This window comes from Arachis hypogaea, chromosome 20 (genome assembly GCF_003086295.3).
Source record: "Arachis hypogaea cultivar Tifrunner chromosome 20, arahy.Tifrunner.gnm2.J5K5, whole genome shotgun sequence".
NCBI classification, from domain to species: Eukaryota; Viridiplantae; Streptophyta; class Magnoliopsida; order Fabales; family Fabaceae; genus Arachis; species Arachis hypogaea.
The window spans coordinates 37,615,907-37,626,692 of record NC_092055.1 but is presented as its reverse complement, the minus strand read 5'-3'; positions in this window follow the sequence as shown (position 1 = coordinate 37,626,692).

The following is a 10,786-nucleotide window of genomic DNA, read 5'->3' as shown; positions in this document are numbered from 1 at the left end:
AAAGGTAACTAGAACATACTAAAAACTATGTAAAAACAATGCCAAAAAGGGTATAAATTATCAGCTCATCACAACACCAAACTTAAATTGTTGCTTGTTCCCAAGTAACTAAAATCAAAATAGGCTAAAAAGAAGAGAAAACACAATAAATTTCAAAATATCAATGAAGCTTAGTTCCAATTAGATGAGCGGGACTAGTAGCTTTTTGCTTCTGAACAGTTTTGGCATCTCACTTTATCCTTTAAAGTTCAGAATGATTGGCATCCATAGGAACTCAGAATTCAGATAGTGTTATTGATTCTCCTAGTTCAGTATGTTGATTCTTGAACACAACTACTTTATGGGTCTTGGCCGTGACCCTAAGCATTTTGTTTTCCAGTATTACCACCGGATACATAAATGCCACAGACACATAACTGGGTGAACTTTTTCAGATTGTGACTTAGCTTTGCTAGAGTCCCCAGTTAGAGGTGCCCAGAGTTCTTAAGCACGCTCTTTTTTCTTTGGACCACGACTTTAACTGCTCAGTCTCAAGCTTTTCACTTGACACCTTCACGCCACAAGCACATGGTTAGGGACAGCTTGTTATAGCCGCTTAGGCCAGGACTTTATTCCCTTGGGCCCTCATATCCATTAATGCTCAAAGCCTTGGATCCTTTTTACCCTTGCCTTTTAGTTTAAAGGGTTACGTTATTGGCTTTTTCTGCTTGCTTTTTCTTTTTCTTAATTTTTTGCCCTTTTTGTTTTTTGTTTTTTATTTTTTTCGCAAGCTTTGTGTTTTTCACTGCTTTTTCTTGCTTCAAGAATTTTCAGATTATCAATAACATTTCTCTTTTTTCATTATTCTTTCAAGAGCCAACAATTTTAACATTCATAAACTTCACTATAAAAAATATGCACTGTTCAAGCATTCATTCAGAAAACTAAAAGTATTGCCACCATATAAAAATAATTAAACTATTTTCAAGATAGAATTCAAAATTTATGTACTTATTTTTCTTTTTCAGAAAACATTTTTCATTTAAGAAAGGTGAAAGATTCATGGAACATTCATAGCTTTAAGACATAGACACTAAACACTAATGATCATGTAATGAAGACACAAATATAGTCAAAACATAGCATAAAAACCGAAAACAGAAAAGAAAATAAACAAGGAGATTAAGGAATGGGTCCACCTTAGTGATGGTGGCTTATTCTTCCTCTTGAAGAACCAATGGAGTTCTTGAGCTCCTCTATGTCTCTTCCTTGTCTTTGTTGCTCCTCTTCCTAGAGGTTTTTCCGGCCTTAGGTGCCATTAATGGTTATGGAAAGTAAAAAGCTGAGCTTTTCCACACCAAACTTAAAAGCTTTGCTCGTCCTCGAGCAAAATAAGATAGAAGGGAGTAGAAGAAGAATGATGCAATTAATTATGAAAACTTATTACTGTATACAAGAAAAATTAAAAAGAGTTGAAAAAGAATTTGAAAAGATATGTAAGTTTTAAAAACGTTTTGGAAGAAATTGAAAAGAATTGAAAAAGAATTGGAAAGATTATTAATTTTTGAAAATAGAAATTGAAAGATGAACGTTTAAAATATGTTTGATGCAAAAAATTATGAATTAAAACATGAAAAATTGAAAAAAAATTGAATTGGAAACAAAATTACCGCCCTTGTGTTATCCTGGCGTTAAATGCCCAAAATGCTATCCATTCTGGCATTTAACGCCCACTTGACTGCCTCTTTGGGCGTTAACACCCAGCCAGATACCCTGGCTGGCGTTAAATGCCAGGAATCCTTCTTTACTGGGCATTTTCTTGAATTTTCAGAATGCTACCATTTCTGGCGTTAAGCGCCCAAAATGTTGCCCATTCTGGCATTTAACGCCCAGAATGCTACCAGCATGGGCGTTTAAACGCCCATTCTGCTATCCTTATTGGCATTTAAACGCCAGTAAGCCTATCCTCTAGGGTGTGCTGTTTTTGCTGCTGTTTTGATTCCGCTTTAATTCTGCAGCTGCTTTTGTGACTCCACATGATCATTAACCTAAAAAAAACATAAACTAACAATGGAAAATGAAATGAAAAAGTAATTAACATAGATAAATAAGATTGGGTTGCCTCCCAATAAGCGTTTCTTTACTGTTGATACGTAAAAAATTAATTTCACGTAATTACCAGCAAGTATACCAAGTCGTATCAAGTAATAAAACTCACTAAGAGTGAGGTCGATCCCACGGAGTTTGGTAGATTAAGCAACTTTAGTTAAATAGTAGATTTAGTCAAGCAAACATGGTTTTGATTTCATGAGATTTGTGATTTTTGAACATAATTGCAAAAATTAAATGACAAGGAATCTAAAGAATTGCAAGGAAGAAAGAAAATAAAAATAAATGACTGAAACTTAAAGTGCAAGAAACTTAAAAGACATCAAAAGTAAATTGCAAGAAAGTAGAGTGCTGAATTGTAGAGAGCGGGGAAGTAAATTGCAAACAATTGAAACTGAATCTAAATAGCAGGAAAGTTAAAGTGCTTGAATGTAAAAGGGAATTGGGTAATGGGCATTCAAAATAACTAAAGAGGAAAAGAAGTGAGAATTAATGATGGAAAAGATCATTAGGGATCGGAGATGCAAATTCTCATGAATTGATGTTGATCAATTTCTTCTCAATCATGGGTATAGATCCATGGTAAATTGTGGGTAATTGAGTCCCAATCTCTTGGTAACTCAATTTCTCTCAACACAACCAATTGTCACTCTCGTGATCTAATTGTTCATGAGAAGAGATGAAGTTCAATTTCTAATCCAAACCACACAACTTCCAGAATCTCAACTAAGGGAGGTTACATCTCACATACCAACCAAAGTGTATTGATTAAGGAAATCATGAAAGGATGAACTCTAAACTGAATTATGTGACTCATTTCTCAAACTCACCACATAATTCATATAGATTAATCCCTCTCTCGATGGTGATTGAATCTGTGAAGAACAAGAGTTTCCTCTTAGATGAACCACTTGAATTGAGAAGGAAAAGAAAAGTTATCAATCCATTCAAATGAGCAGAGCTCCTCCCCCTAATGAAAATGGGGTTTAGTGAATCATAGCTCCAATTTCAACAACAATTGCAAAGATGAAAATTAAACTAAGTATAGAGAAGAATGAAGAAGAAGAAGAAGAAGTTCTTAATACTGAATTTCAAAGTTGCCAAAAGAAAACAAAATAGAATATGGTTGAGAAGCAGTGAAAATAAAAAAAAACTCTAAGTGTAAAAGTAAAAGTCTAAGAGTAAAAATTGCTAAAAAATAAAAGTCTAAAAAGTCTCTTCAAAGTACCAAACTCTTCTCTATTTATACTAATCCTAAAAATCCTTCAGAGATCTTTAATTTGGGCTAGCAATGTGGGCTTTCTCTTTGTTGAATTCCTGGCTCAATGGAAGAAGTGTTGCTAAACATGGAAGGAGGAGTTCATTCATAATGCTTCTGGCCCAATGGCTTGGTGTTTTTGCCAATAATGCTAGCCTTAATGCACGTTGGCAACGTGCATGGTGTTTTCCTGGGAGTGGGCTTTGATACTTGGGCGTTGTTAGCCCAAGTTGTTGCTAACAACTTGCTTTTCTTCTTCTTGACTCTACTTTCATGCTTAATGTTGCCCAGAATTTGATTATCAATCCTCTACTTCCATATAAACTATCATACATCATTAGAAAGCTCAGAGTGTCTTCTTTCTAATGCACTTGGAATCATCTCAATTGGATTTTTCTAGCTCAAGTTATGCTTCCTCAAAGAAGGTAAGGTCAGGCTGCCAAGTTTGTTGAAATTGTTGCTGAACACGCCCCTCTCTTCCCAAGTTGGCAACGTGCCAAGCCTCCCAAGGCTGATTCATGGGGCTGGCGTTGTTGCTGAACACGCCCCCTCATCTTCTAGGTTGGCAACGTGCTCGAAGCTTTGGAATTGCTCTCCAAGGTTGCTTGCTACATTGTCACTAAACACGCCTATAGAACTTGGCGTTGGCAACGTGCATGCCTCTTCCTATGAGTGCTCCTGGCGTTGTTATGGAACACGCCCTTGTTCTTGGAGTTGGCAACGTGCCACCCTTCCTCATGGCTCCATGCTTGCTGCCTTGAGTTGTTGCCAAACACGCCAGTAGTAACCCAAGTTAGCAACGTGCAAGTCCTCTGCTTCCTTACCAAGCTTGAAATGTTCTCAAGCCTTCTTGCTTCATCACCTAACATAAACCAAAGAAACTTCCTCAATGTATTGCTATTCTATGCACCCAATTTCAAGAGATTCATTCATACTAATGCATTTATAAGATTCTTGAATTATTTGCATTAATTTGGCCAAATTTTACTTAGTTCTTGGTTCATGGATGCATGGAGAAAAACTCACAAAATTGCTTGTTTATTTTAGTAATAATGAACGAAATTGAACTAAAGCTAACTAAACTAACTAGTTAAAATAGCAAATATGCGAATGCATCACAACACCAAACTTAAACCTTGCTTGTCCTCAAGCAAGAAAAGAATCATGCAATAGAGATTGACAATCCATGGTAAGAAGAATAGCAACTCAATGTTCATGGTAAGCTAGTTTTCTAAGCATGCTACAATCACAAAAGAAATGTAAATGATTGATGCTTCTATCCAGCTCAATTTATGAAATCTTTTTCTTATATTTCTTCCTTGAAACAAGCTTTTGATTTTCTTATTAACTTCTCCTTTTGGGTGCTTTGCCTCATGAGTTGATAACAAAACTACGACTCTAAATGCTTTGTTTTCAAGTATTACCACTTGATACATAAGCACCACAAGCATTTAATTAGAGGACTTCATTAAGCTCATTTATTTCTTTTCTTGACTCTCTAATCATTGATGCTTAGAGCCTTGAGCTTTGAGGGAGTGCTTTTGCATTTGAGCCTAGCCTTGACTTCTAAGTGTTTTGTTTTCAAGCATTTTACTTGATACATAAACACCACAAGTACATAACAATGAAATTGTCATTGGTACTCATAGCCTTCAGCTTTCTCATTCTTTCCCTTTTTCTTTTCTTGCCTTAATTGCATTTGCTTCTTCAAGGTTTTCATGATTTTCAAAAGATTTCACAAAATCTCCTAGATGAAAACTTCAATTAAATAAAATCTAATATACTTGAGCAACAATCAATCATACTAGCTTTCCAATACTTGTATGCACATACTAAATTCTTCTTTAATTCCTTGTTTGCTTAAGATCATGATACTTTATTGCTTTTGTATTCACAAAACTCAAGTTGGTAGTCATAATGTCACAGCAGCATGTTGCAATTTAGAAATCAAACTATGCCTATTCATACCACACATGTATACAGAGAAGGTAATAAGACAATCATGCAATTTAAAGTGCTGAAAACAAATGAGAGGAAAAAGAACTTTACAACCTTGTAATTTATCTTCTCTATTGTTGTTCTTTTCCTCCTTTTCTTTTCCTTCCCACACCAAACTTAGAATGATTGCTTGTCCTCAAGCAACAATTAGAACCGTAGCTATGGGGCTAAGATAGATCATGAATGTCTTACACAATGAAACATTAGTAGCACATGTGTTTCAATTAAGCAAAATTAAAGATAACAATTAAGGCACAAGAGACAGAGACATTTTGATTGCAAACTTAAGAAGGTGAGCACAATACATTGCATAAAAGATAAGTGGCACACCAAACTTAGTGTGACACTTTCACTTGGAATTAATGCATGTATCCAGTAAAGATTGGAAACAAATTTTGTTGCATAGCAACACCAAACTTAGGATGCAATCATATGTCAATTTATTTGAATTAAAACTAAGCAAATGAAACTGTTGTATGTTAAATACAATCCCCCAGCTAAGAATCTGTCATGAATAAGGATCTCTTGGTAATGTATTAACAAAAACAGTTAATAAGCAAACTAAAGGAAAGCATTTAAAGATAGAAAAATAACTAAAGCAATAGAATGAAAAAGTGTCAAATCAAAAGAGAAAAATAAAACTGCAGAGGCATTATGATTATGCAGACAAGTAGTGTTGCTTGAATAAATTGCATAGAAAATAAATGGCACACCAAACTTAGAATCTTGGTGTGTCACTTTCATTTTTGATTTGATGCAATCATCCAAAAAGATTGAAATCAATTTGTTGCAAGGCAACACCAAACTTAGATTGTAACCATATGCCAATTTATTGAATTTAAATAAAATAAAGAACGAAAACAAAGCAGAGAAGAGAAATTATAGCTATGGTTGACATGTTGTTCACTTTCTTCCTCTTCTTCCAGTTTGTTAATAGGAATGACCTTAAGGGGGGAGAAGATTCAGCTAGTGTCCCCTGTCTTGGCCTCTCCTCAGTAAGCTTTCTTTTGTTAATGGCTTGATTGAGCTTGCTTGCTGGATCAGGGGGAGGGTTGCTTGTGGTTGACCCTTTTTTCTTCATGAATATTGTCCTTGGTAGCTTGGTCACAATCCTCTTGTTGGTGCTTTTGTTAATTGCCTTCACTTCCTTGAATCCAAGTCTTGGTGGTTGTGTGATTGTTGGAGTCTTCTTTTCATCAAGAGTTCCTTGTAATAGTGGTTCAATGAGCTCTTCCTCTGTGTACTTCTCTACTTCACTTGAGTGTGACTTCTCTTGAGTGTCTTCCTCACTTTCTTGTTCTTCCACTTCTTTTTTTACACTCAATATTTGTTTTAATAGCTCTTTCATGGAGGAGGTTTGTTGATCTTCCCAAGATTTCTTCATCTCCTCTTCATATCTTTCAATCATGGATTCAATTGTTGAGCCATTTTGTTTCAGGGAAGTTTGAGAGAGTTGTGAGTTTTCATGTTCCCGTGTCATCTCAAGTGGCTTTTGTGAAGATGAAGCCACAGGTTCAAACACCTCCACAACCTCCTTTTCCATTGAACTTTCACTTGATACAGAGGTTTCCTCATTTTGTTTTTCCACTTCCTCTCCCACAATTTGGTCTTCATCCTCACTATTTGTTCTAAGTTTCTCCTTATTTGCTCTAAATGCCCATCCATCTTATTGAAGAGGATTTCTTACCTTTTCTAGGATTGTTCTTGTCTTTCCAATAGTTCTCTGGATTTTTGAAGGAGGTCCTCGGCTACTAGCTCAAAAGATGAAGGTTGAGAGAAATTTTGTGGATATGGATGTGTTGTGGTGAGGTTGTTTTGAGTGGTATGGAATGAATCTTGTGAATTGGGGAATAAGTTTTGTGGTTAGTGGAATGAATGGTGTGGATCTTGGAGGAGACTTTGTGTTGGGACATAATCAAATGAGGAAGAATTTTCAAGTGAAAAAATGGGAGGTGAGGTTGGATAATTTTGCATAAATGAATTGAAGGTTTGCTCAAGTGATGATGGCTCTTGATTAATGGAGTATGACACATTGAGTGCTCTCTGATTTTGATCCTCCCATCTACAATGTGAATCATTGTAGAATTCTTCAGAGTGAGAATCATTTTGTGGCCACGGGGAGCAATCTTCCATGTATGTATTGACAGCACAATCAAATGAATTATTAAAATTTCCTTCCCAGCCATAGTTTGTGTAATTGTCATAACAGTATGAGTCACTTTGTGGTTCTGGGAGAAAATTCATTTCACTTGATTGCTCACACTCTTGTTGATATGCCCAAGCACCATGAGGGTAATGACATAAATCATTTTGTGGTTCTGGACAACATCTCATGTGATTAGCTTGATCAATTTGTGGCTCTGGAGCAAATCTCCATGGATTGGAGTGCTCAGAATTTGCAATTTCTTGGCGATACTCCCAGCCACCATTAGAATAATGACTTGAATCATTTTGTGGTGGTGAGAAATATCCCATATGATTCTCTTGCTCATCTTGTGGTTCTGAAGCACATCTCCATGAATTGGAGTGCTCAGGATCTGTAATTTCTTGGTGATATTTCCAACCACCATTAGAATAGTCAATTGGTGATGGTGGGTGATATCCCAGAAAATTTGTTTGATCACAAGATGAGTTGAACTCCATTTGAATTTTGTAAAACACAACACCAAATAAAATTGAAATTCATGTCACAGAGAAGAATTTCTTAGTGAGGCAATAACTCAAACGCCTTAGTGTCAAAAAGAAAATAAAAAAAATTAAAAGAACTGTACAAAGCAAAAACAAAGAAAATGCTTAATCTAAACTACCATTCACTTAATCATTGTTAATCTTTTCCAATCTCCGGCAACAGCGCCAAAAACTTGATACGCGAAAAATTAATTTCACGTAATTACCGGCAAGTATACCGAGTCGTATCAAGTAATAAAACTCACTAAGAGTGAGGTCGATCCCACGGAGATTGGTAGATTAAGCAACTTTAGTTAAATGGTAGATTTAGTCAAGCAAACATGGTTTTGATTTCATGAGATTTGTGATTTTTGAACATAATTGCAAAAATTAAATGACAAGGAATCTAAAGAATTGCAAGGAAGAAAGAAAATAAAAATAAATGACTGAAACTTAAAGTGCAAGAAACTTAAATGACATCAAAAGTAAATTGCAAGAAAGTAGAGTGCTGAATTGTATAGAGCGGGGAAGTAAATTGCAAACAATTGAAACTGAATCTAAATAGCAGGAAAGTTAAAGTGCTTGAATGTAAAAAGGGAATTGGGTAATAGGCATTCAAAATAACTAAAGAGAAAAAGAAGTGAGAATTAATGATGGAAAAGATCATTAGGGATCGGAGATGCAAATTCTCATGAATTGATGTTGATCAATTTCTTCTCAATCATGGGTATAGATCCATGGTAAATTGTGGGTAATTGAGTCCCAATCTCTTGGTAACTCAATTTCTCTCAACACAACCAATTGCCACTCTCGTGATCTAATTGTTCATGAGAAGAGATGAAGTTCAATTTTTAATCCAAACCACACAACTTCCAGAATCTCAACTAAGGGAGGTTACATCTCACATACCAACCAAAGTGTATTGATTAAGGAAATCATGAAAGGATGAACTCTAAACTGAATTATGTGACTCATTTCTCAAACTCACCACATAATTCATATAGATTAATCTCTCTCTCGATGGTGATTGAATCTGTGAAGAACAAGAGTTTCCTCTTAGATGAACCACTCGAATTGAGAAGGAAAAGAAAAGTTATCAATCCATTCAAATGAGCAGAGCTCCTCCCCCTAATGAAAATGGGGTTTAGTGAATCATAGCTCCAATTTCAACAACAATTGCAAAGATGAAAATTAAACTAAGTATAGAGAAGAATGAAGAAGAAGAAGAAGAAGTTCTTAAAACTGAATTTCAAAGTTGCCAAAAGAAAACAAAATAGAATATGGTTGAGAAGCAGTGAAAACCAAAAAAAACTCTAAGTGTAAAAATAAAAGTCTAAGAGTAAAAATTTCTAAAAAATAAAAGTCTAAAAAGTCTCTTCAAAGTACCAAACTCTTCTCTATTTATACTACTCCTAAAACTCCTTCAGAGATCTTTAATTTGGGCTAGCAATGTGGGCTTTCTCTTTGTTGAATTCCTGGCTCAATGGAAGAAGTGTTGCTAAACATGGAAGGAGGAGTTCATTCATAATGCTTCTGGCCCAATGGCTTGGCATTTTTGCCAATAACGCTAGCCTTAATGCACGTTGGCAACGTGCATGGTGTTTTCCTGGGAGTGGGCTTTGATACTTGGGCGTTGTTAGCCCAAGTTGTTGCTAACAACTTGCTTTTCTTCTTCTTGACTCTACTTTCATGCTTAATGTTGCCCAGAATTTGAGTATCAATCCTCTGTTTCAATATAGACTATCATACATCATTGGAAAGCTCAGAGTGTCTTCTTTCTAATGCACTTGGAATCATCTCAATTAGATTTTTCTAGCTCAAGTTATGCTTCCTCAAAGAAGGTAAGGTCAGGCTGCCAAGTTTGTTGAAGTTGTTGCTAAACACGCCCCTCTCTTCCCAAGTTGGCAATGTGCCAAGCCTCCCAAGGCTGATTCATGGGGCTAGCGTTGTTGCTAAACACGCCCCCTCATCTTCTAGGTTGGCAACGTGCTCGAAGCTTTGGAATTGCTCTCCAAGGTTGCTTGCTACATTGTCACTAAACACGCCTATAGAACTTGGCGTTGGCAACGTGCATGCCTCTTCCTATGAGTGCTCCTGGCGTTGTTATGGAACACGCCCTTGTTCTTGGAGTTGGCAACGTGCCACCCTTCCTCATGGCTCCATGCTTGCTGCCTTGAGTTGTTGCCAAACACGCCAGTAGTAACCCAAGTTAGCAACGTGCAAGTCCTCTGCTTCCTTACCAAGCTTGAAATGTTCTCAAGCCTTCTTGCTTCATCACCTAACATAAACCAAAGAAACTTCATCAATGTATTGCTATTCTATGTACCCAATTTCAAGAGATTCATTCATACTAATGCATTTATAAGCTTCTTGAATTATTTGCATGAATTTGGCCAAATTTCACTTAGTTCTTGGTTCATGGATGCATGGAGAAAAACTCACAAAATTGCTTGTTTATTTTAGTAATAATGAACGAAATTGAACTAAAGCTAACTAAACTAACTAGTTAAAATAGCAAATATGCGAATGCATCAACTGTCTTTAGCTGGACTTTCATTGAGCTTTTAATTTAGTCTCAGTTTTGAGCACTCTTGCTCAACATTGCCTTCAAGATAATGTTTGACTCTCTGTCCATTAATAATGAATTTTTTGTCAGAGTCAATATCCTGAAGATCTACATATCCATATGGTGACACACTTGTAATCACATATGGTCCCTTCCACCGGGATTCAAATTTCCTAGGGAATAATCTGAGCCTAGAGTTAAACAGCAGA